The sequence below is a fragment of the Stegostoma tigrinum genome, chromosome 22 (assembly GCF_030684315.1).
Source record: "Stegostoma tigrinum isolate sSteTig4 chromosome 22, sSteTig4.hap1, whole genome shotgun sequence".
In the NCBI taxonomy this organism is placed as follows: domain Eukaryota; kingdom Metazoa; phylum Chordata; class Chondrichthyes; order Orectolobiformes; family Stegostomatidae; genus Stegostoma; species Stegostoma tigrinum.
This window is the reverse complement of record NC_081375.1, coordinates 19772898-19799087: the sequence shown is the minus strand read 5'-3', so window position 1 is coordinate 19799087 and position 26190 is coordinate 19772898. Positions and strand designations below refer to the sequence as shown.

At 40.1% G+C, this 26190-nt stretch overlaps 1 long non-coding RNA gene across 1 annotated transcript in view; it reads left to right on the top strand.

Annotated features, from left to right (window-relative positions):
• Positions 1-21980, top strand: part of LOC125463489 (uncharacterized) — a 222673-nt gene extending 200693 nt beyond the window's left edge. Inside the window, exon 3 of the long non-coding RNA XR_007249838.1 lies at positions 20432-21980. This is a non-coding gene — a long non-coding RNA (uncharacterized LOC125463489). The remainder of the gene's footprint in view (positions 1-20431) is intronic.
• Positions 21981-26190: the final 4210 nt, after the last annotated feature.

The following is a 26190-nucleotide window of genomic DNA, read 5'->3' as shown; positions in this document are numbered from 1 at the left end:
TCGTTTCTTCCACTTCTGGCTTTGCCTGCTTGCTCTTTTGTTTTCCTCATCCCTTCCTGCCTGCTCATCCTGTGACCTACTGGCCACTCTCTTCAATGTGCTTGTTTTTCATTGACAATTCTTGCAGCTATAATTTTGATTTGTATTAGTTATCTCCAATTATATATTCAATGATGCTGCTATGAAGTCTTCTCTCAAAGCTATGATACAACATCAACTGCCAAACAAAAGCCAAAACAATGTGACTTCTTAGAAGTCAGTTTTATGTCAATAAGTAGTCTGAAATGAAGTGGTCCATTTTTTAATGGTATGATCCACCTGATGGAAGGAGTCAATGGACTGAACCATTTTCATTGTAGGGCCTCCTCTGTGCTCTGAGTCAGCTGCTGTACTCCTTGTGCATTTCGCAGTTTCTGCTCTTGAAAAGGAGATTGCCTCTGCCTCTGGTAAATTAAGGCAGAGAAATCTGACTGTCTGTATGGGCCCAATGCTAAGATTTGAACATGGTTCCAAGATGTTTTAAAGCATACGTTGCACCCAGGGCAGCAAGACAGGAAAAGCCTATGGGGTTGTAAACACTCAGTCTGCCGCTGGATTGATGGCAATGAGGTGGAAGAAACTCTGCAGCTTCTTTTGCTCCCCAATAACTGCTGTCAGGATACGTAAAAGGTTTGTTCAATTGGTTTTGTGAACACAGGGTTTGCTTATTTAACCTAAAAGTGGGGCAATGACAATTAGCTCATAGCAGCATCAAAAGAATCAGGTGAGAAGTTGCCTGTTCTGTACTTTCAACGTGATGCAGTGCCTGGTGTAGCAAACCAAGGTCAAGAGAACTTGATATCAGCTGCGTCCTGTCAGTGAAAAAATGTTGTCAGAAAGTGTTTCCCTTAAGCTTGTTTTCCGACACGAGGCACCTCTGCTGTGTTGAAATGACATACAGGCATCATGACCGGTTTGTGTTGATGTTGCTGTGTGATTGGCTGGTACCCCTTTCCCTGTCCCTAACTTTGTTCATGGCACTTGATCTTGAACGTAATAGATCAGCAGCAATCAGGACTATCTATTGATGGGCATATTAAATGTGGCATTCTGTTAATGAAAATATGCTTTATTTCCAGAGCTGAGACATAACTCACCTCTATTACTCATTTGCAAAATTAAACATCCTTCAGTCTGAATTTGAGCAGGAATATCTAAACTGTGGTCTGTTGTCTGTCACTGTCAAGTTATAATGACTTGACCCAGAGGCTTAAGAATGTGTCTGTTGATGCTTGTCTCTCACTGGTTTGTTGCCTTTGAAAACCTGTGAGGTGTGAAAGTTTTGAAAAGCTTTTTCTTAGTACGATAATCAGAGGAGAAAATGCTTGTAATACTCAATAGGTCAGGCAGGTACATGGAGATAACATAGGAAAACCGGTGATGCATTCATATTTATTGTAAGTGGTTTGCATAATATTAAGAAATCCCATCTCCAATTATATTGACTGTACCTGAAATAAGCAATGAAGGTTCATGACATTCATTCCTGGAATGTGAAGCTGTCCTATGTTTAGAGGTTGTGCAGAAGGATCATTTCTGTTTTGAATTTTAGGGCAGTAAGGGAGGATCTTGCTGAAATGTATTAGATTCCTCAGGGACTTGTCAGGATAGCTACTTAGAGGCTGTCCCTCCCTGGATGTAAAGTCTAGACCAGGGTTTGTGGATCTACATTTCCACTTGCATGGCTGGAGTATGAGGTTTTCCTGGCTCACTGCGTCCACCTCTGGAGACCACCCCCACACCCCTCAGTCAAAGGCGCAGTCTTTGTTCCAAAGGAAGGTGTGCGATTCAGAATGGACACAAGCCTGCCACTCCCATTAATTGGGTGTGATTACAGGGGCAGCCACGTGACAGGATGTGCTGATTAAAACTCGCCGTGCATTGTTTTGTTGTATTTTAGGCCATCTGGCCCTCACAGCTCACGTCCTATGACCTCTCTGTCCACACTCCAGCCCATCTCTGTGCCCTGAGGCCAATATAATATCAAATTATACCAATCCATACATCCTCCTGAATGCCAGCTCATGCCCTGCCACTCATTCCCACCAGCTCTTACAGTCCTGTGCTAATGCACAATAACATACCCTTGACCCTTACATTCTCTGTTTGAACTCACCCCTTGTGGACTGTAGGCAGACTTCAGGAGCCATGTTGAGATCAAATATAATAAATGTCTAAATGTATATTACTGCTATGACTACGCTTAAAGGTCTGTGTTTACTGTCACTGCAGCTACAGGGGACACTCACTACATGTGCATGAGTTGTTACTGCTTGTGACACCGTTGGTAACCATTCCTGTCAATAAATAGAACCATCTGCAGTACTGAACAATGCAAAGGTATTTGAAGAAGTGCAGCACCAACAAAATGTGTTTTCTACAAATGCTGAAACTCAGCTCAAATCAATTAAATTCCAATCCTAGAATTGAGATTTTCTTGCTGCCCCACTCTCAAAACTCAGTTGCTCGGCTTGTGACCATCTGACCCCTCATTGCCTTTCTCCCGCTCACTACCCTGCTTCTTCACTATTTGCCATTCCCTGAGTGAAGGCAGTGAGGGTTCAGAAGTAGGGTGGCATGGACGGTGGTGAGTATACACACAGTGATAATGTCAATAACACTGCAAGTGTGCTTATGGATGGAATGGGTCTCTAGGCGCACATTGATGAACATTCCTGTTCCAGTGCAATGTCAGGAGATCAGGCGTACTTAAAAAATGCTCCTTCATGTGAAAGTCCATTTGAAATTTCTGAATCTCAATTGCATAATCCCTTACAAAATTCATCTCCTATTCATTACTTCACAATAAAGAGACTTAATTATCTCTTTGAGCTACAAATCAAACTGTGAACTTAAAAAGTGCTTTCTGAGGTAATTATGTAGAAAACCACCAAACATTCATAATGCTCTTGGGGGAATATCAAATGGCTACTGTAACTGCTAGAACAGAGCCTTTTCCCCTGACACAGGTAACTTCTTAATATTTAAAACACTGTGGATTTAAGTAACTTCAAATTGTGACAATTCTACAGTCCTTCAATGCCCTGCAAAAGTGTTCATGACTCTTCCATTAATTCATGACTGCTACACCTTTGAATGAGGCCCTGAGTCTGATGAAAATATCTGTTTGAGCTGAGTGTTGAGGTCAAAAGACCCCGTTAGGTTCAGGTTTCCATCCAAGTGAAAATAGGATCTATCCGATGTGGAAGTCCTGTCCCCATATTCCGGTGCTACCAGCCATTTTGAGAAGTCCAGCAAGTCTGCACAACTGTGAAAAAATTCAGGCAATACTTGCGATTTGGGGTTGCCCATTTAGGATAAACAGTAGGAGCAATTTCTTCACTCAGGGAATTATGAACTCTTTGAATTCCATTCTCCAGTTGTGAATGCTCAGTTGCTGAGAAGTGATAGATTTTTGGGCACAAAGTAGAGGAGTGGAGAAGATCAGCAATAACCTTATTAAAAGATGGAGCAGGTTGGGGGGCCTCTTCCACCTTTTGTTTCCTATGGGTGTGTTTGCAGCTAATGTTTCAGATTAGGGACCTTCCATCACTGCTGTTGCCTTAGAGTCACAGAGTCATACAGCACAGAAAAGGAGTCTACAGTGACCTTTCTACATTAATCCCACTTCATTGGCATAAAAATCCTGAATGCTAGGTTAGGTGGTAGCTGCAGCTTGTGTTGTATGCAAATTTAATGGGACATTGATTAACTGGCTACATGACCCGCATGTCTCAGCAGTGTTCAATTAAGGATCCCATAAAGACAAGAATAAAACCTTGGATATTTTTGTTTTGATATTTTCCGTTTTTTTGCTGCTCTCCTACCATGCTTCCCTGAAGAGGGTTATGAAAGGATGATTTCACAAGCATCGGCAAAACATGCCTGCAGAGTGTGTGATGCTTCTTCCAAAACTGTACACCTAGAAATGTTACTTTCCGCTGTCAGTTGACGCATCCTCTACCTGAAGTTGAGGTTTTCACAGCCCCTCCTAGGGCCAGATGCTAACTTGCTAAATTCCTGTGCTGGAAGTTGTTTTGCTGAGGTGCAAAATAATTCTTTTTGGTTTTAGTTTTTCAAGTGTTCGGACACCTCTGTGTGGAATGTAGGTATGTGCAGTGATAGAATTTGATATATTTAGCATTGACATGTAGGGCTGGTTTTATGGCACAAACCAAATTGTTTTTTCGCTGTCATGGAAGAATAAGATTGCAAACTGATTATCTGTCATGTAATCTGAGCAAATTCAATCACCTTCCTTCGACTATAGATTTACCATTTGCTTTGGAGGTTGTGCTGGCATTCAGTATCCTGTTTATTATGAGCATGTAATGGATTTTTTAAACCTATTGGAGATGTTAAAAAAAACAGTGGTATAGAGCCAACTTCACCTTGTCTACCTTCTGATGTGGCTGAGGTGTTAGAGTTTATTTTTCTGTCTGTTACAGGAATATCATGGTATTAATTCAAGAGGATCTGACAGCTGGAAACCCCGCAGTTTGAATACAACTTTAAACTGTGCCACCTATTTGCTCTTTATGGAAGCCAGGGGAACTTAAGATAAGAAATATGAAGGGCGTCTAAGGAAGGCTGTGTGGACCAGACCTGGGGCAATAATCAAAGGGAAACTGTGCATAGGCTAGGAGAAGTAGGGCAGGGACGCTAGCTGGAGATGTGGAGAGGTGGGGTGAGACAAAACCGAGTTGCTTAGTGGAGGAGGAGAGCAGAAAGCAGGAAGCACACTGAATCATGAAATATTCAATTCCATGAGTTTCTGTGCAGGCATGAGTTTGGATGGCACAATTCAAGAAGTCCAATGTGCAACAGCACCTCTGCATCTGCTTGACTGGGTCTTATAATGAGAAGACCTGTTAGCTCTGGCATGAAGTGACAACATGGATCAATGTGGCCATTCCACATCTGGAATAATGATGTGGACTCATCCAGGATTCTGATCTGTGTTCACTTATAACTAGTAAAATGAATTTGGAACCAAGCATGTGTCAGGAAAGTTTATGCATAGCCCTGAAATCAGGAAAGGCCTAACAATTTATACAAACATATTTTTGCACATTAGAAGCATAATTGTACTAAGATTTAGTAAAAATAAATCATTCCAATTATTGACCAAACTATTTCCCAATTTTCTTAGCTCATTGAATCATAAATCATTGCACTATTTCTGAGTGGAACAGTATTTTGTGACACATGACAGTGAAATTGTTCTTGATGGTACTTGATGTGCACCTTGCTGGACCTCGATACCCCCAACACGTGGTCCGTTCTCTTGATGAATCTGGAGTTTGTATTATCGATTACCTGCCAGAGGAGCATGTAGTACCCGAAATAATTCCGCCATGACTTGATCATCTAATCCACAAGGAATGTGCAGTTGCAAATAGGTTATGTTGAGGTTGGGTAATTGTTAAATATTTTCTATATTCCCCAGTTGTCGACCACACATTCTCTTCATACCAAGGACTAGCTGTGAAGCTGGAACACGTTGATGATTCAGAACTCTTTGTTTTGTTTTGTCAGGTGCTTTCTTTCATGGTTTGAATTTGTACTTGATAGTGCTGGATGATGTGGTGAGACGTGCTGTTGCTATGGTGCATTGTTTGGCACTAAAGAGCCCTGCGTACCTTTAAATTGAATGGGTGTTATTGAGGAGTTTGGCAATGAGCGGGGGGTATTCATGACGTAAAAACTCTCAAACCTCACACTCTGTCTATTGAGAGGGATCAAATAACAACCATTTCCTGGAGGAAGGGAGTTCTGTTAGCAGACAGGAATATGCTGGAATGTTGCAAAACTTATAAGAGATCCTATTTCCTAGGGCGATTCGGTGTCACCAGTGACTTATTTTTGAACAGGACACGTTTTTGTTTCTTCTGCGTGGCTTGTCTAGAAGTCTCTATGGTGTGAATTTAATATTACAAAGTTTGAATATTTGTTTACTACTTCTATACTGTAAAATATGGAGATATTGTAGTTATTAAGGTTTTCACAAAAATTTATTTATCAGCAATATGCTCATTGTCTGACTGCACTTCAAAAGTATTTGGTTGAAAACTCTAATTGGCTGCAAAGTGCTTTGTGAGGTCCGGCAGTCTGGAAAACTGCTATATAAATGCAATTCTTTGTTTATTTCTCTGTCATTTTGCTGCTACCTATCCAGAATTGGGTTCGACAAAAGGGTGGCGTGTCTAGAATGTATTTTGGCCTACAATGAGTGTAAAGCATTCCTTAACCCTGCAGAGGTGATATTCTGTATTCTAAAGCACTTTCTGCCTGCTAATTCATCCCCAAATGGTGCAGCACTTTACTTATCTTCTGAGGGATTATAAGAAAATACACTCCAATGCATAGCAATCCAAGTGATGGTTTGCAACAGCAATCATCGCATTTAGTTTTACTGCGCTAAGGTATTGTGTGAAGAACCAATGACCAAATAATGCACTTTAAATAAATTGCAATCTCTTTTGAGTGGTTTGGAAAGGTAGGTTTACAACAGCCTCAAAAGAAGCACCGCACGTTTTAATATTTATGAAATGTTTTCCAAAGAGGTACAAGAGTCACGACTTCAAAGCAGTATTATTGCATATATTTCGAGTGTGCTGTAGAAGGCGGTTTGTTTGTGAGCTTTAATTAAATATTAAACAGAGCTACGCCTGCTGATGGGAGTGGCAGTTTTATTGATGCGCTAATGAATCTCAGATCGTCTGATCCTTTTCTTGAACTACCTGCGGGGAGAAATGCTGACAGAGGTGGTTGTGTTTTATTAGTTTGTCTGGTGAAGAGTAAACACACCTTGTTTAGTGCTCTCACACTTCTAATAACAGCAGAGCACTCTTAACACGATAGGAAGCCTTGGGTGGAGATGATTTTTAATCTTCTGGAATAAGGTCATCAAATTTTCTGCACTTTCATGTTTAGTGGGGCTATAATGTGCGATTGATTAGTATCGACTCTTTTATTCACTGAAGACTTAATAAATGTGACACCTTGTGACATCAGTAAGTTCAAGATACTCCCACATGAGCTGATTAATTTCACCACAGCACAAGGCCTGAATTTTGCATACACTTGTCTTTCTGAAAAGTAAAAGAAAACCCAGTAATGCACAGCAATAAGTACAGCATACTTCCTGTGTGATTACTGCTAAAAAAAATCTTTCAGTCCTCAACTTATAGCTATCAATACTTCACTCCTCCTCTTGTATCTTGTTCTCCGCCTTTGGTGCGGTGCACCCAGCACTTCACTTAAATGGAATTCTAGTGAAGGAAATCTCTTCAATGCAGTTAGATGAGAATGATCCATACTTGGGGCTGGATATCGTCTGGGTAGTGGTGCCCCCAGTGACAGATCAAAAAGCTGGGAACATAGCTTTGAGACTCTCTGACAATGACCTGCTTGGGGGTTGTGCTGGCTGGTGTCTATTGCAAATAGACAGCGAATGAGCTGCAAGAGTGGTGGTCACAGGTGTACTACACTCTCTGCTGGAGAAACAGCATGCCACTCCTCTGGAAGCAAGTTAAATGGATCTGGGCATTGTTGAGGCTACTCCCTGATGGAAGGGCTGGGAGCGATTTTAGTGATGTGTGGCCATTGCTACCAGGCATCACCACCATCCACCTTACTGTCAAACCCCCAAAGCTCAGGAAACCTGCCAAGGTTTGCCAGGCAGTCTCCCCATAATGCAGGGCCCACCCCTGCCGCTGATAAAATGACAATGGGGTGACGCCCTTCATGGTTACTTCAATAGCACAAGGCCTCTGGGCAGGAGGGCCATCCTCCATTTCCCCCACCACTGTGGGAAGATGATGGGTCTGCCAAATCTCGTTCTCCATTCTGATTTTACACACAACCACCTCCTGTCCCATTCCCGCAAGTTCTGTAATATTCACCACTTGTTTAGTGTGCATCCTTGTGACTATCTTAAAATATTAAATTTTATTTATGTTTGTGTGTGAGAGAGAGAACACCACAAAAAGTTATTGCTGTCAGGCGGGTTGAATAGTTTATTTCTTTGTGTTCAGCCCTTGCGCTGTGAGGATCCTTACTTTTATCCAGATTTAGGCATTTTTCTTTCAACTATTCATATCTGAGCACAAATGCTGTTGGTCGTGCTACTAACAGTCATGGTGACAGTGATGTTGTGGTAATGTTGGTGCATTAATCCTCAAGAGGCCTGGTCTAATGCTTCAGAAGACACAGGCTTAACCTAACGGGATGGAACTTAAATTTAATTAATAGAATCAGGAACTTAAAGCTAATCTGAGCAATAGTGACCCATTAATTGAGGCTAAAACCCATCTGGTACACACATGTCCTTTGATAGTAGGAATTCTGCCATCCTTGAATAGCCTACATGGGACTCCAGACAGACAGCAATGTGGCTGACTCATAACTGTTCTCTGAAATAGCTCAGTAAGCCTGTATTCCCATGATCAATTAAGGATTGGCAATAAGTGCTGGTCTATAGCCAGCAAAGTTCATCAAAGATATTTATCAGGTGATTCTGTCTCATTGGTCAGATTTTGGAGAAACAAACAAGACGGGGCAAACCAACATATCTGAACATTTCAGATTGAGGGTCCGATTGCAGATGTATTGGTCTGCCGCTGGTCTGCAGATTGTGTTTCAGTCAAGGATAACCATGTTCACACTACTTGGCTCTTGCCTGAATTCTTCTGTGCATCGAATACATTTTCATTTGAAAACTGCTGAATTAGAGTCCATGCATTGTCCACATTCACAGAATCATAAAATTGTTACGGTGCAGAAAGAGGCCATTCAGCCCATCAAGTATTGTATATACCTAAGTACATGTGACAATAATAAATCAAATCTCCAACGAGCATTATGACTCAGTGCCTTCCCAAGGATAGGGGATTTCAAGACGATGGGGGCATATTTTTAAGGTGAGAGGAGAAAGATTTAAAAGAAGAAATGAGGGACAACTCTTGCAACCAGGCCTCTTGAGGATTAATGCACCAACATTACCACTATATCACTGTCACCATGACTGTTAGTAGCACGACCATCAGCATTTGTGCTCAGATATGAATAGTTGGAAGAAAAATGCCTAAATCTGGGCAAAAGTAAGGATCCTCCCAGCACAAGGGCTGAACACAAGTTCAGTTTCATTCTCCTGCCTTTTCCCCCACACCCTTGCATATTATTTTTATTCAAATAGTCACTTAACACCCTCTTGAATGCCTCAAATGAATCTGCTTCCACCACAATTCCAGGCAGTGCATTCCAGACCTGAACTACTCAGAGTCATACAGCATGGAAAGAAACCCTTTGGCCCAACCCGTCCGTGCCAACCATATTCCCAAACTAAGCTAGTCCCACCTGCCTGCACTTGGGCACATTTCCCTCCAAAGCTTTTCTATTGGTGGACTTATCTAAATGTCCTTTAAATGTTGTAACAGTAGTTGTATCCAACACTTCCTCTGGAAGTTCATTCTACACATGAACCACTCTCTATGTAAGAAAAGTTGACCCTCATGTCTTCTTTTAAATCTTTCTCCTCTCACCTTAAAAATGTGCCCTCATTGTCTTGAAATCCCCTATCCTTGGGAAAAGATACCTGTTATTCACCTTTTCTATACGCCTCATTATTTTATAAACCTCTAAGGTCACCTCTCAACTACCTACGCACCAATGAGAAGAGTCCCCGCCTATCCAGCCTCTCCTTATAACTCAAACCCTCCAGCAACATTCTGGTAAATCTCTTCTGAACCTTCTCCAGCTTGATAATATCCTTCCTGTAACAGGGCAACCAGAACTGGACACAGTACAGAGGAGGTCTTACCAATGTCCTGTGCAACCTCAACATAAGGTCCTGAGTTGTACATACAACAGTCTGAGCAATAAAGGCAAGAATGCTAAATGCCTTTTTAACCATTTTATATGTATGTGATACTAACTTCAAAGAATTACATACTTGAACTCCTAGGTCTCTCTGTTCTTCAACACTGTCCAAGGCCCTACTTTTAGTTGAATAAGTCTTATATTTTGTTTTACCATAATGATAAATGTGAGGTATTATAATGTGAGATTCCATTTGCCACTCTTCAGCCCATTGACCCAATTGATTAAGATCACTTTATAATCTCAGATATCTTTCTTCACTGTCCACTACACCACCAATCTTGGTGTCTTCCGCAAACGTTCACTCATTGTGTGAAAACGGCTTTCCTCACATCATACTTGCAATTCACTTTGGATCTGTGCCGTCTCTTTTTCTCACTCCTTTTATGAACTGGAACAGTTATCTCCTATCTACTGTATCCAGACCTCTCATAATTTTGAAAACTTCGATCAGATGTCTTCTTGAACTTCCTTCTCTTCAAGGAGAACAGTGCCAATCTGAACAGTGCCATAACTGAAGGTGTTCCTCCCTGGAAGAACATTTTTTAAAGTCTTTTCCGCACTGTCTTCAAACCATCCACATCCTTTTCTATGGACCCAGGACTGAACACTAGCTGAGGTCGAACAGGTTTTTTTATTGAAGCTTATCATAACCACCTCCACCTTGTAGTCTATGTCCCTGTTAATAAAGCCAAGGATACTGTATGCTTTATTAAGTGCTCTCTCCAAGTGTCATAGAAGCACGGAAACTAGGTGCGGGATTGCACCAGTCAGCCCTTCCAGACTGCTCTGCCATTCAATATGATCACGGCCAATCCTTTATTACAACACCATACTCCTGTTTTCACTTCACTACCCTTGTTGCTTTTAATATCTAAACATTTATCAATCTCTTTGAATAAATTCAATGACGCAGCATCCACAGCCTTCTGTGGTAGTGAATTCCGCACTTTGAGTGAAGAAATGCTTCTTCATCTCAGTCATAAAAGGTCTATCCCATATCCAGAGACTGTTACCTGTGTTTCTGGCTCCCTTGGCAGGGGGAATATCCTCTCTGCATTAATTCTGTCAAGTTTTGGGTCAAGACACTTCATTGGAATACATCCTGATGAAGGGTCCTGACCCAAAATGTAGACCTGCCTGCTCCACTGTTGCTTGACCTACTGCGTTCCTCCAGCTCCACACTGTTTTGATAATATCCATCAGGCTATGGACTTGACTCCAGTGGCTTCTTCCTCCCTTCTGCCTCTGATAAATTATGGTATAAATCTGGAACCAGTTTGAGGCCTTGATTCCTCTGCATTTAATCTGCAAGATTTACCAGTCAAGCATGCACGTACCTCCAGCTCACTCCTGAATGTCACTCCTACCGTCTTTTGTAGTGGGTGAACAAGCCACTCTGTTGTAAAAGCAATTCCTGCTGATGCAGCACTTAAAAGTTGTACAGTACATATGGCCTGACCAGTATTGCCAACATCTAGAGAACAAATTAGATAGAATAATATTTCTAAAGCAGGCCAAACCTATTTCTCCTTTGAGAAATATATGGTGTTGTGACAGAACGAAAATGACGAAGTTTCTATTCTGTTGTTTAAATGGCATCCTGCGTGGATTGGTTGTAGTTTGGATCATGACCTAAATTGACATGGAAAACTTAAGATTTTAGTTTGCTGCAATGAGGGAATTCCTGAGAAACTAATGTTGACTGGCCTTTCGGTGATGATGGCTAATCACTTGAGTTTAAGTAATCTTTGGGCTGGTAAAATGCACACAAATGCATCTGTGCATGGGGCAGAAGAATAAAGCAGAATATGCTGAAGGGATTTAACAAAAAAAAGTACATGTTGTGAGTCTCTGAAGCAAAAATTGGGAAATCAGTTTGTCCTTTTCATTTAATCACATTGAGTCTCCTTCTTTCTTTGTGTGTAACTTGTTTTGATTTGTAGGTGGCCTCTCACGAGGGGAGGCCTTTTAATTCTGCGACACCTTTGACTTTCACCTTGGTGCTCGCCATTCAGGCAGGTTTAGTCATGTAGCACAGGATTAAAACAGCTCTTGAACAGTGAGAGACATAGTGGGACTTCTCCTCAGACACACAAAAGGCCCAAATAAAATTTGGAGGTGGGGGAAGGGTTTGTACAGGGGAAGATTAAAAGGAGCAGTTTGTACTTGCTTGTGTGAATTACTCCCCATATTGCTTTTGTGCCTCAGTTTCAACCTGCAGAAAGGCCTTGGTCATGTTGTACTGACCTCAGCAGGTAATGCATTGTTAAACAGCCAGGCAGAGTGGAAAGTACTGGGTTCAGCACTTTTGCAACTGAAAATTATCTTGAATCTCGGGAAGAATTTGGCTGCACTACACAGAGAATTCAGCCAACCATCATGGCCAGTTTTCTTCAGAACTACCTGCTTGGCAGAGACACGGGAAAGCAATGTTACTTAAAGGGAAAGTGTTCCATGGACAAGTCAGTCTGTCACAGACAAGTACTCCCCGATTCCATCTGAAAATTGTTGTTTGCCTTTTGACCCAAAGGTGTGGCAGCCTTCTGTGCAATTGGAGTCAAGAGTTTGCTCAATTCACTCCCTTGCTCTCATTTGCCAGGAGTTAAATTTCACTTGTCCACACTTGCCAATGACTTGTGTACACTCTTCTCTGTGATAAGGCTTTCTGGCAGACCTGAGTGCATGATTATAGATTTTAGCAACCTCAAAAGGAGTTTCAGACTTGGAGAAAGTTGCACTTAATTGGACAAATACATTTTGAGCTGCATGGGGTTGCTTCAGAATGACATTCTTATTCTGTAATATGAAGCAATAGACTTTTAATTTGAAAGTGGTATTTACTTTCATCTTTTGTTGTAATTTGGTTTAAGTGACTCATGCTCGGGCACTTTCAATAAACAAACTTCTGTAACTCATTAATGTATTCTCTGTCTGTCTGAGGGTGTAAACTGAAGGGAAATTTGACTGCAGATTTAGTTCAGTAGTTGAATGGTTTGTTGACCGACTGTATATCAAGGTTGGGAGTTATGGACACAAGAAGTTCATCTCTACTCCGTCCATTGAGTTCTTGCTGTTGAAAGAGCAAACTTTGAAATGACGACATGCTGGCAAACAAAGCAAAATTGCAGTGTCTTAACACACTAATTTTCCCGAGTGCCTGCAAGTTGTATGAGGCTATTGAAATTCTTCAAGAGTACGATGCATCAATTTGAGAGCATTGGATTGAATCCACAGTTGACGCTCATTTTAAAAAAAAAAGGACATAATTACATGTTACTCGACAAGTGGTTCTGGATTACGTTTCTAGTTTGTGATGCAATAAGTGAATTTCTTATTCAAGGTTTAGCTTTTTAGCAACATGAATGACACCCATTTGATAGTCTACATAATCCATTCCCAATTTTTGATTTTGATAAACAAATCTGTTTGTCGGCTCTGTCATTTCAGTTTCTTTCCCCCAGAACCCAAGCAGTACATGTAAATCACCTTACGTGGCTTATCACCTGGTCATGTAAACTGTGAAGGATGTGAGCCTCATGTCTTCTGTGAAAGTGGATTAATCTATGTAACCAAGTTTAGGTTCTCAAAATCTTCCCATCCTCAACTGTATCCCTGTCACTGACCTGAGCTTTTCCATGACTTCGGCTGCAATTTGTGCCTTTGCATCATATGGCTTCCATTTGATTGTTGGGAAGTTCTCCGAGAACTTCTTTCCCTGTGGGAACAGTAAGCTCCATCTGTTTCTTTCAGCATCTCACCTCCCCCCTCCCCCCACCCCCCCACACCCAAGCTTGTGTCCCCTTAGCTTTTGGTGTGGTCTTGCTTGATAAGTTGCAGATTAGGTCCAGATAGTTTTTGGTGTGCAGTTTGTTTTTACAGCTTACTAGTTTTCAACTCATTTTGCAGGTGTGCTGTAGCTTGAGTTTTACAAAGCCGTCAGGGAGATCGGCTCCTTATTTGCACGTGTAGCTATTGAAAAATAAACTCTGCAGTTGTTGTTCCAGCATCAAGTTAAGGTTGTCAGTTTTCTGAGAGCCTGTGTGCAAGATTTTCTCAACAGGGGAATGCTCTGACATTTCAGTTTTTGGCAGTTTATGGTTTGTACTCTGTCAGTTTCACAAAGTGCTTCTATTTCTGTTCTGACAAATTAAATGACTCTAATTTAATAGAAAGTTATTGGATCCACACTCTATTTTTATGTAGGAACACATGTATGGTCATATGCACAAATTTTCAGAGCAGAAAATGCCTTTGTTTTGGAAGCTGCTGGAGTGAACTGGTTGAGTGCTGGATCTGATAACTTCCAGTGTTGGATTGATATGCTCCATGCCAAGGATTCTGTAATGCATGCTCATGAAAGTTAGATTTTATATTTTTTCCTCTCTTTTTAACCAAATTGCACTAAAATCTTCTGGTGTCAATTCAAATGTCAGTGCATTGTGTTGGCAGAGTGGGTGGTATCATCATAAACTCAGACACTGCAGAAGATGCAGCTACTTTTTTAAGAGTGTGCTATTCGGTACTGTAGGCAGGATATTCATTGCCAAATAGCCAGCAAACTCTCAGCATGCTGGACTCGGGCTCATATCCTGCATAGGTGAAAGGTCACACAGTGAAACTGTGACCTCATGCCAGTCATCGTCTACACACTGCTTAATAACACATTTTTCTAATGTTTATTTCGGTGCTAGATAAAGCATATGAAAAGCATTAAAGCCTAGTTAAACGAATATGGGATAAATGATATTCTCAGTAAGTTTTTTTTCTGTCTTTCACAACCTCAAGCTAATATGCTTGTTTGCCTGAACGTTAGTTCAGAACACACTAGTTCATGAATTGCTTAGTACTGAAAAGTATGAGTCAGAAATTTCTGACTTTTGTCCCTCTAGAAGCCTCAAAGTCATCAGGAAAATGCTGTTTACATAAACTGATACCATTTTGGTTTTTTGTTTGGAAGCCAAAAATCTGGCTTGCAAACTATAATTCAGGGACTATATTGCTGCTGTGAAAACTGCCAGCTGGGCAGTATCCAAGATGGCAGTAGTTGGATCAAGCTCATCATCATATTTGAACTGAAATTGCATTTGGGGCACTGGGTGGTACAGTTGGTGGGGGCACTGCCTGTACTATTGAATTTTGGGTCCAGCCCAAACTAACAGCATAAAATAATTCTCTCCCAAGCTCTAAGGGGTCTAATTGAGATTAGTTATGGAGGTTTTAACTCAGCTGTTGGTGGCACCAGGCCACACTTTGTGTGGGGGGGGGAGCGGAAAACTGCACATAGTTTAGAGCCAACTGGAACTCAATTGGAGGCCTCACTTGGTCTTTAATGATAGATAATTTTGGAAATGTTCCAGTGATATCGTTAAGCGTGTTTACAGGTTGTGATTAAGCCTCATTGTCAGGGTATTAAAAAGGTAGCTGCTACATTAAGATAGATGGTCTCCTCGGGTTCAATGCCTCTAAACATTTCCTTCTGAATCTATGTGCATCTTTCCATTCCAAATTGCTAGGTAAATGTCGTGAGATCTGGGGATCAAACAGAGAATCCCAGTTACTGAGTTGGTCTATTACATATACCACTTTGTGATCACTTCACTTCCCTTTGATAGATGAATATATTCTGAGCATATGTGGCTCAACCGGTAAAACAACAGGCACATTTACCTCCAGTTGAAAATGTATTTTTTTTTTGTGTCTCTCTTATTTACTGCATTCTTTATTGCTGACCACAGTGTACAAGTGGGCAAGTACTAGCTATTTTGGCAACTTGAAAGGAAAATAAGTTATGCTATGAGAAAAATGCTTTTTTTTTGTCTCAGCAAAACAAAAATGTTAAAACAGCTTTTCTGAAAAGTTAGTTTCCAAAGTGTTGACCTTTATGTAACAGCAATATTTCTTACTTAGCCCTGCATTCTACATTTTGATATGGATCTTTTATTTCTATTCATTCACCAATGAGGTGCCACTAGGCTAGCAATTATTGCTCATCCCAGAGGCTAGTTAAGATTCAACCATATTGCGATGGATCTGGAGTTACATGTAGCCCAGACCAGGTAAGTGTGGCAGTTTCCTTCCCCAAAGGACATTAGTGAAGCTTTTATTTAAACTGTGGTGGTGCATCGTGAAAACGTACATTGAAGGGCCCACAACCCAAGAGCATGTTAAATTGATATTTCTAAATTGCCTGTGGCATTGCCCAGCCAGTTGATTGATAAATGTTATTTTACATGGAAGAGGGCAAAGGAGTTGGACTCTGGAAAGTCACTTCTCCAAAGTTACCTTGTGACTGGAGCTTAGAATGCCAGTGACAGTAAAACTGTGCAGCAATGTCAATGTTGTTATTTGCCTGTAGAAAATGCAGCCAAAAAGGCAGGACCAAAATTTATGAGAACAAGGAGTAAAGTTTATTGGTGGGCAGTACGTAAGAGACGCCAAGATTTTTAAGCACGTTTTCAACCATGGTACGCACCGACATATGATATGTAACTGTTGAAATAAGCAGGCAGTGTTGTCTTGAACTTTTCTCTATTTTGTGATTTTTTTTTTTCTTTTGTTCTACATCAGTGAGAAAATGGAGCCAACCTGCCATTTATTGTTTCTTTTATTTAACCTGATAATTATTCATTTGAAGAAGCAAGACCATCAAGTGGGAGAGACGTTGGTGGAGTGACAAAGTCTCAAGTCTTTTGTGGTGTAGTTTTAAGGTCATACCTGAAACTATATCTTGTATATAAGGCAGGCTGGTCAGAGAGAAAGCAAAATCAAGAACTTTTTGTCAGGCTTAGGCTTCTGTCAAGCTCTATTAATTGCATGTTAACACTATATAAAACTATGCATGGTAATCTGAGATATCCAAGTTCCAATCATATTTTCACATTGTCAAGAGACTGTTACTTACTTGTGCTTTTCTCTTCACATCTATTTCAAATCTACCTTGTATTGTTCTGCCACCTTCTATCTTTTTTAAATCTAACTCCACCTGTACGGTGCTATTTATGCCCTGTGGGAAACCAGTTCTATCATATCATCCGAAGGTTGCTCCAGGGTCCTAAAATCCTTAGGCAATAACTTGACGAGTAATTCAAAGACCCAAGCTAATGTTCTGGGTTCAAATCCCATCATGTAGCTTCTGAAATTTAAATTCAATTAGTGAACCTGGAATTCAAAGTTATTCTGAGTAATGACAAACATCATGGACTGTTTTTTAAAAAAAAAACGCCTAGTTCACAGGTCTGCTTTTGGAGATGGAAATCTTCGCACAATCAACCCAGCTCTTCCCCTCCACCCACTGCATCCCAAAACCAGTCCAGCCTGTCTCTGCCTCCCTAACCTGTTCTTCCTCTCACCCATCCCTTCCTCCCACCCCAAGCCGCACCTCCATCTCCTACCTACTAACCTCATCCCACCTCCTTGACCTGTCCGTCTTCCCTGGACTGACCTATCCCCTCACTACCTCCCCACCTATACTCTCCTCTCCACCTATCTTCTTTTCTCTCCATCTTCAGTCCACCTCCCCCTCTCTCCCTATTTATTCCAGAACCCTCACCCCATCCCCCTCTCTGATGAAGGGTGAAGGCCCGAAACGTCAGCTTTTGTGCTCCTGAGATGCTGCTTGGCCTGCTGTGTTCATCCAGCCTCATATTTTATTATCCTGGAAGTCTTCCACCCTTTACTTAGTCCTCTAGCCTGGCCTGTATGTGACTCCAGGCCCACACAATGCAGTTGACTTTTAAATACCTCCTGCCATGGGCTGGTCAACAACGCACGTCCAGGGAAATTACTGGTGGGAAACAAATGCCAGTGTCCAGTGGAAGAATAAAGAAAAAAAATAATAAATTTTACCGCTGTGGATAAAAGCAACATCAGGGATCTAAAGAATGAAAAATGCCTGAAACATCAATACATGTCTTGTTAAGAATTTGTTCTGATTTAATTGGATTTTTGAAGCCCCTTGTACAGGACTGGTTTATAAACATCTTGAATACTATATTTCTCGGCTTGTAGGCAGGTGTCCGAGTGGAGAGAGAAAATGATCCTTTAAGTTTAATTTTGCACATTAATGGTACTTAGTAATTCATCTACAAGTGCCATTTTGTCTGTCGATTTCAACTAAATGGAAATACAGGTAAAATGGGTGGGTCAACATTTGTGTTTGAGGCCATCAGACCAGAAAAGTGGATAAATGCACTTGTACATATCAATAGCAAGATAGGGCCCTTCTTGCAGTCGTCTAATAGAGTCATTGGAAAAAAGGAGCGAAGAATGCTACATGGAACAGTTCAATGGATAGTGGATTTTGTAATACTAGAAAAATATGATGTGTTGTGTTACATTGTTTGACACCGGTCCCATAAGTAAACTGAAACAGATTGATTGTTTTGATGAACTTTGAAAGGAGCTCCAAGTATCTTGATTTGCCTATGACCCAGAAAGGTTAAAGGGCAAGAGTCCCTGAGAATATGCCCGAAGGACTGTCTCTTCTAAGGAAGTAGCAAGAGGGGAAAAAAAGAACAGAACTGCTCTTAATCAGTTAGTGTCAACTGATGACTCGTTTGGAGACAAAATACAATTCTAAAGTACCTAGTCATTGAATATGCTTATTACATTGAGGGAATTTTGTGTTTGTTAGGAAGTTTGAGTGTAGAGTATATATTTCTTAGGATTTTTATCCTCCCTGTTAACCGTGAACTGATCTAAACATGTATGGAGGCCTCCCAATGTAATCTCTGCATCAAACCAATTGAGAACAAGTAACCTGTTTAAGAATTTGCTGACGTATCGTCTGTCGAGTTTGGCCCCAACATGCTGTCAAACAAAAGATGTCTTAAACATTTGAAACTCCATTTGTGGGAACGCTGCCTAATTTTCAGCTTGCTTGAATGCAGTGCAATTCTCATTGTTTGTTGGAAGTAAATGTGAGCCTGTTCCTCGAATGGTTGTGAGTAAAAACTATTAAACTTGTTACCCATTGAAAAGTTACTTATTAAGAGGCTTTTAGAGTGCAGTGGTAGTGGCCCAACCTCGGGGTCAGCACTTTCGGTGTTGGACTCCCACCTGCTACAACGATATGCTTGTTTGAACATGTTGATTTTAAGAAAAAAAGTGACTTGGATTGTCCCGGTTTGAGCTCCATGACTTGATCATTTATGAAATAAGGGAGCGTTTAGCTAGAACCACTTGGTTTGCTGTGTAATGCTTTTGAATAGGTATTGTCAATCTTACTGGGACTAAGGCAGTATAGATATGACTTGGAAAGTCTGAATGATTCAAAGCTCCCTATTGGAACTGTTCAGAAATAGTTGGAAAGCACAGACTGTATTTGTTCAAAGGTTGTACTCTTCCTTCCTCTTGTGCTTTGTTCCTCCCCTTGACATGGCTGCCAGATGTACAAAGCCTTTAAAAAGCAATGTACTCAGAATCTGATATGTTATACACAGAACAAACTCAGTGGCTGCTAGGGTTTAGAAAAACCACTGGCCTCTCTGCGTGCCACTAAGAGTCAACGCCCCTAACGGAGAAGGGGAAGAAACAGGGGAGGGGGCAGACACATTGCTTATTAAAATGGAATATTTTTCTAATATTTGTTATCTAACTTACTGAAGGATTTGTGCTACATTTTGTAAGTTGTATGGATGCATCATGCTCTACAATAAAATTGGAACTGGCATGTGGACTTTTCCCAATAAGTGGTATAGGAGATACATGGCTTGTATTGTATTATTTATCACTGTTCAGATCTGTATACATCATTTTGGAAGAGTTATACTGGAAAAAGTTAAGATAACCGTCTTTCTTTTCACTGACAATACATTTTATTATGTCAGTAGTTCCATTCAAAATCAATAAAAGACAGATGGCAAACTCCACAGTCTTGTTTGCCAAATAGGTCTGTAACAATTTAATCCTGCAGAAAACTCTCTGTGGTTGGTTTATTTGTTGATGCAACCGTCAAATGTGGCATGGAACAGCTTAGATCCAGAGTATACAAACCCTGATCTCTGAGTCTCTGCTGGTTGACAGAAAGGGCACTCTGAAAGGTCACAGCATTTCTTGGTTTGATATGTGATGCATCACTCAAGGCTGTTGCTCATGATCACTCTTTAGTGGTTTACGCTGAGAGATGCGCATGTCTCTGTCTCTGTGCCTGTCTGTCCATGAATTCTGGGTGAATTCAGAATCAGGCTGAGCTGTGATGGCTCCCAGGAGGAAACAGTCCACTGATACTCCATGATAGATGAGGCCAGTCCTTTTGGGTGAGGTGACAGAGGACTGCCAGCATTTGTTCAAGAACCTTCCAAAATGAGCCGTCATCAGGACCCAAGGGAGAAAATTGGAAAGAATCACTGTTACACATTAACATGAGGTCTGAACCAATTTTATGAATAGTAATTTTAAGTTTAGAGTCTCTCCCAGGTAGGCCGTGTAAAAGCATTTTGTTTTTAATATGTAAACTTTATCTCTCAAATGTGACTGACATACAATTTTGCTTTACTTTTTGCATTAGCTATTCCAAATACTACCACCCACTACCTGAAGATCAAAAGACGGCTTATTCCTAACCTCACTATTGGAACTACAAGCTGCCAAACATGACATCGTGAGCAACATTTGCTCAGCACTGAAGGCTAAAACTCAACATTCCCTCTGACAAATCTAAACAGGACACAATGACAATATCAAAAATCAGCGCATCATTTCAACACCTCTTCATTTTGGTCTACATCTGTGCTTAATTTGGCATTGGACACCTTTTCTAATATAATTCGGAAAATAAACTGCAAGGAAGGAAGATTGCTGAAGAAATGAGAGAAAATACCACATGAAAAAATGACTGTTGTTGATAGATTTCAATGAGGGACCTTTTGAATGGATTTCCACTGTTAACAATTTGACAGTTATCTAATTCGTCTAATCCTGAGATTGCCAGATGAAAATTTCTGCTTGAACAGTATTCATTTGTGTCTGAAGAATTTTATTGTCACGAATAGGTAATATTAATGAGCATTGGGTTGTAAATGCTTCATGGATGTGGAATCTACAGTTTGAACTTGGTATCTTTGAGATATTTTATTGTCCTTTTAAATGTAGCGAATATTAGGATTTAGTGATTGTTTTAAAATTTTTACACTACAAATGAAGTGAACCAACTGGCTCTATATGTTCGTTTGTGTTTTCTCATAAAACAAACTTTCATCTATGTATGAATTGTGTTCAGTTTTATCTATTTATTGAGTGTATGTCCAAATAATTATGATTACGCTATACTCTGTCTTCCCTTTTAAATCATTGTCCTTTTGAAATGTTTGAACTCCTTAATTCTAAAATGACCATCAGAAAGGACTCCTACAGAAAATTACTTATTGACATTCATATCTTTACTAAGGTTAATTGGCTCGGAGCAGTTTAGACAAAGTTACTTTGTGATGTGCAATAGCAGCACTTCCAACATAGAAAAAAAAGCCTGTGCATGATTTCAGTAGAATGCTGGGTTCAAGATGTATGGTATCTGTCAGTAATGTGTTCTGTGTTATCTCTATGTTACCACACAAAAGGAAATTAGTGTTATACAGCATCTTATTAAAGGTTTTAAACATGCCAGGAATAGAAAGCTGAATTCAGCAAAATATAAGCTGGCTCAGTGCTATAACTTGCTGCCAATACATTTTATTTAAAATAGAGGCTGGGGGCTACATGTGATTTCATACTGATAATGATAGATAAAGATTTATTGCCCTCTCAATTCATATGTTCTTCCTTTCCAGCTATGCCTCTGACATGACCAACCAAGTAATACATGTAAAATGAAGTTTTAGTCACTCGAGAGAACTGACGTTTTGAAAAAGAAATCTACTGACAATCAACACAACCTTAAAATAGCTGCTCCTATTTGTTTTGAGTGACTACAGAGGCAATGTTTCATCTTTTATTTAAAACATGGATTCTAGTAAGATAATTTGATGTGTAACTTTCAATTTCATTTTGTAATTATGATTTTACTTTGCAATTGTAAAGTGCATGTATGACCTTGCATAATAAATATTTTACAAAGAAAATGTATTTTGTTTGTCTTATCTTTAGTCACAGTTGAGGATTACTTGAGACTGCTGTACATTAAAGTTCCAATGCATCTGGTTTGAATCGCCTGTCTGTCTCAAAGCATCCATATCAGCCTTGCTGCTCAACAAAGAATCATATGGGGTCAGGTGTTTGGCTGAAGAGAGATGGAAATGAAAAGAGAGTTTTCCAGTTTCCGCTTTTGAATGCACTCAACCTGCCACTTCGACTATCAATAATAGAAGGCGCACAGTGCATTATCTACCTGCTCTCCACACTGATACTGCCAAAAGTATTTAGTTTGAAAATAATCACTTCCTTCATATTAATAAAGGTGCATGTATTTACTTTGTATTAAATAAGAAGGACTTGAGAGTTAATATTTCAAAGCTGGAAAACATTAAATATCTGCCAATAGTTGCTGACTTTGATTGGGTGGTTAACTGTATCCACCTGGCTCAATACTTAGCTTTGTTGCTTCTGACTCTCAAGGTTGTGGATTTTCCAGTCAGCACAGGAGCAGAAAATGTAGATCGACAATTCAGTGGGGGGGGGGGGGAGAGAGGGGGAGAGGTGGTGGGGGGGGGGGGGGAGAGAGAGGTGGGGGCGGGGGGTGTGGGGGAGAGGTGGGGGGTGATAGCCTAGTGGTATTTTTGCTGGACTATTAATTCAGAGGCCCGAATAATATTCTGTGGACTCAGACGGTCGAATTTGAATTCAATAAAGAAACATCTGGAATGAAGAGGCTAATGTTGACTGTGAATTCATTGCCTACAAGTGACTCCAGACCCACGGCAATGTGGTTGACTCCTAACTGTCCTCTGGGCAATTATGGAGGGGCAGCAACACCCTCATCCCATAAATAAATAAAGAATAAAATACTGAAGGAGAGTTGCATTACTGACCATCTGCAGGTTTGTGGATGATCAAGTTCCCATGGCACAATTTTGGAAAACAGCAGAGTTCTTCTGCTGTGCTGGCCAATGTCACTAAAAAACAGGTTATCTGGTCAGGTATTTATTTACTGTTTGTAGGACTTTGCTGTGCACAAATTAGCCACTGTGTTGGTCTCCATTACAACTCACTACATTTATGAAGTGGTTAATTGGTTCTGCGATTGTCGATTGGGATATGCTTTCAAAGTAAAAAGCGATATATAAATGCAAAACTTATATTTTTATAATAACTGAGATCAAATTGATTCAAACTTGTAGCAAGTTTCAGTGAAGTAATTTTTGAGCAGACTTTCCTGTTTGTGTACGTTGACCTGTTGAATTTCTTTGTGTTCTTCATTTGTTTTACTCAAACATGAAGGAGAAAATGACCTTTATAAAAACTCAATCATGTTGCAACTACTTTGGAAAGGACAGAAAATCAGAAGGGCACTAGAACTCTGTACTGTCCACTGTGTTCATTATAGATTGTTACCAAGCAGTGCAACAGACTAAAGAACAGAAAGGTGTGTCCCAAACTGGAATCAGAGAAACCATTTCAGTGTAAAATAATCTGTTAAATACAATCACTTTGCAAACTTATTTGGGAACGCTGGTGTAGAGATATGCTGCTTAATAGATTTAGAACTAACAATCCAAGATTGAGACCAAGCTGCCCCTTTTGCAGAAAAGGGTCAAGAGTTTCCCTCCTTTTTTGTTATCCCCAGCCTGTAACTTTCCATTCATTCATTTTTCTCGGCACCAATTCTAATTTTTTCCAAGTACTTTTGATGGTTTTGCCAATTTAAGTGAACTGTAACCAATTAAAATATTAATTAAAATAATTAGTTTAGTCAATGAGTTAAACCAAATGGAACAGTGCAGTACATTGTCACCTATCAGATTGTTACACACAACTGTTAGATTAAAACAAGCAATAGCCCTTCTCAACAGTGGCTTTGCAACTCACGTAATATATCAGCTGAAAAATGTAATCATGAATGCACTGGTCTTTATTTAGTCTTGTATTCCATTATTAAATAAGACATGACATTTTAATATAACTTGCAACTTAGATAGCTTTTATAATGGATTGTTGCATCCAGTTACTTAGTTCTTTGAAAAAAAAGTTAATTGACAGAATGTTCTCTTACCAAAATAAACAACAGCCATGGGTCGACGTGACTAATTGCATTGCACAAATTAAATTTCAAGAGATTTTAAATCTTTTGGCAAAGGATCTGTAAATTCCTTGTTTCCCCATCAGGTAATCTGTACTGTAACACAATTCGATTATTCTATGTAAATCATGAGGTGGGGCAAGTTTTCAACTGGCATAGAGGCAAAATTAAGCTAGTCAGAAATTTTGCAATGGATATGTGGCATATTTTTGGCTGAGTACCTTTTTAACAACCCACAAATACTGGAATCACTGAGACCAGGGCTTACATTTGTTTTAAAAAATGACGATGTTCCCAATCAAGGCAGCCAATTGGCTTTTAGTGTAAAGGTTAGAAACATAATCCAGCCTTATTATATGTTCTTATGGGAAAGTGGTTTTCGTTTCGCACATTTTCATTTGTCATACAAACGTGTGATACATAGTTTAGCAAGGCCACTTTGTGGTGTTAGTAGGGAATTCAACCTATATCACAAGTACATCACATTGAATGCTCAACAGCTGAAGTCACAAATGCATTGGTTTACAATTTTGGCAATAATAGAAGGGAAATGAAGATCTGTGGTGGGAGAGCATGGGCCTCGTAAATTGCAGATTTGATTCCTGCCTGAGCCTTGAGGCAACAGTTCGATTTGACTTTTCCTGCCTCACCCTTGTGACACAGTGGCAGTATCCCTCCATCTGTGCCAGAAGGTCTGGATTCAAGACTCCCCTTCCCCAGACTCCCCTTCCCCAGGCATGTTCCATTACATGCCTGAACAGATTGATTAAAAATATCTGTAAGGTAAATAGAAGGAAACCTACTATTTCTAGTCCTATCCAACAATTCCAGCATTTGAAGTGACCTAGAAGCATTTGAATCTCACTATAGATCATAAAAAAGTATTTTAACTTCTACTGCAGTGACTTTGCTACATGTATGATTCCTTGTCACACAATATCTTCAGACCTTTTTGTCTTCACGCACTCTCATCACTACCCTATTCAATTCCCAATGGAGATCCAAGATCAATTTCATTCATTGGGTTCCAAACCTGTATTTGCTATTTCTTTCCTTCTATTGGCATTATCATCTTCTCAAAATCATATTGGAGCTGCTAAAGTCTAAAATATAAAACAGATTTTTATTTCTGCTCTTTAGTAAAGTTATTAGGATCTTCAAAGTTTCATTTTATTAAATGTCTCATGAAGATAATAATTACTTTGATGTTTTTATTCATGTTTTCTCATATGTTATAAAAAATGCAAAAGTGTTTGTCTGCAGCCAGACGATTTGCAGATGGATCAACAAGGCCTCTTTTGCAACAATACTATGAGAGTAAGCTTGGTGAGTTATGTGTCAATGTCTCTCTAAAAGTGTGATCTATAGCTCGCACTTAATTGATTGTTACTAACTAAGAATTAACATAAGCAAATAAAGTAGTGATTTTCTTCCAGCCTTGGATAAGGTAAACAGGCAGTATGGAGAATAGCTGATTAGTTAATTAGGTGAAGCAGTTCACTGTAATTAAAAGGTAAATAACTGCAAATGTCTCTGTGTCGCTTGCAAGTAGAGCGCAGATTTCAACCAAAGGGAGTCTGGTAAATGTTGAGTTAGCTGACATGAGGAGGAGCTGTTCTGTATTCCACCCCCCCCCCCCCCCCCCGCCCCCAACTTTTTAAAATGCACTTTCTTCAACATCCAATACTTGGTTCTTACTTTGGTGCAAGAGAGGCAACTATTGGTGAGTGACTGGTAAGCTATTCTATGTGTAATACATTGTCAGTACAGTTAAAATAAGGCAGGGGAAGTGGAATGTATGACCTGTGTGGAATGTGGGGAGTCATGTGCCTGAGTTGAATACATCTGCAGAGAGTGTCTGCACAAACTTGAACTCTGTGATTCGAAACTCAGGTGGAAGTTGGAGTCACTGTCATGCATCCAGGAGGTAAAGATTGACATGGATAGCATATTTAGGGAGGTGGTCATACTCTAGCTTAAGGCTGTGTAGACAGACAATGAATGGATAACCATGATACAGCCCAAGAGAGCCAGGCAGGTCGTATATGTGACCCCTGGGATGATCCCTAGTGTTTTGAATAATAGGAAGTGATCTC